The sequence below is a fragment of the Brienomyrus brachyistius genome, unplaced genomic scaffold (genome assembly GCF_023856365.1).
Source record: "Brienomyrus brachyistius isolate T26 unplaced genomic scaffold, BBRACH_0.4 scaffold306, whole genome shotgun sequence".
In the NCBI taxonomy this organism is placed as follows: domain Eukaryota; kingdom Metazoa; phylum Chordata; class Actinopteri; order Osteoglossiformes; family Mormyridae; genus Brienomyrus; species Brienomyrus brachyistius.
This window is the reverse complement of record NW_026042581.1, coordinates 4,317-5,321: the sequence shown is the minus strand read 5'-3', so window position 1 is coordinate 5,321 and position 1,005 is coordinate 4,317. Positions and strand designations below refer to the sequence as shown.

General features: G+C 43.2%; 1 non-coding gene across 1 annotated transcript; it reads right to left on the bottom strand.

The window, feature by feature from the left end:
- Positions 1-499: 499 nt before the first annotated feature.
- Positions 500-571, bottom strand: trnad-guc (transfer RNA aspartic acid (anticodon GUC)). Its single transcript has one exon. It is a non-coding gene; the product is annotated as a tRNA-Asp (tRNA).
- Positions 572-1,005: the final 434 nt, after the last annotated feature.

Sequence of the window (1,005 nt, the reverse complement as noted above, 5' to 3'; positions counted from 1 at the left end):
AATGGGCTACAGGCTGCATTGGGTTCTGCTGCTTTTTCTTCCGAGTCGCCTGCCCCTCCTCCCCCGAAGTCATCGGCTCTTCCTCGGTTGTATCACACACAGGTTCGGAAACATTCGATGCGCATTACCGTCCCCTCCTGCACTGGAGGGTTAAGGACAACGTGATTATATCGAACCAAAATTGAAATGTGCAAGTTGACTTTCCTAGTTATACGTCTTCATTTTTATTCTGGGTTTAACAACCATGAGTTTATGACGTATTTTACATGATTAGTTGGCGACTGGACCTTATTGTTTATATCTCTTATTAAGGATCCATCCATCCATACATCAATTATCAAAACCACACACTTACAATCCGAGTCTAGTTTCATATGCTGCGCTGCTGAGCGACCCGCAGAATATTATGCATGAGTACAAGTCACAAGCCCCGTTTCCACTAACACGGGGCCGGTTCTAGCTTGGTGCCTTTTGAGACCGAGGCAAAAAGATGCAGACTCTCCCCGTCGGGGAATCGAACCCCGGTCTCCCGCGTGACAGGCGGGGATACTCACCACTATACTAACGAGGAGATGTACGCGCACTACTTTTACATCTTCAAGATAAACAGCGGATGACTACTAACATTTGCGAGTAATCAATGACTGAGCTTCATGTCATGACCATGGTGCTCAAGAGAAGAAAAAATACATAATGTACGTCCACTGATACCAGAACAACCATATAGCTTTATACTAAGACGATGATTAAACGGAAAATTCCTTTACAAAACACTGCCACAAAATCATAGTTTCGCAATATTACATCGTGCAACGGGACACAGTGTAAGTACGTGAAGTCGGTAATTAAATCAAGAAAAAAAAGTGAGAGGAAAAGAATACTTTTCTATTATCATATTTTTCTAACTGGCCAAACTGAGTCATATTTTGATTATACACACTAACAGAAAAACAGTGCAAATCTCCGGTAGTCCGTTTCACTTGCGCTCCGCTATGGGGCAGTAAC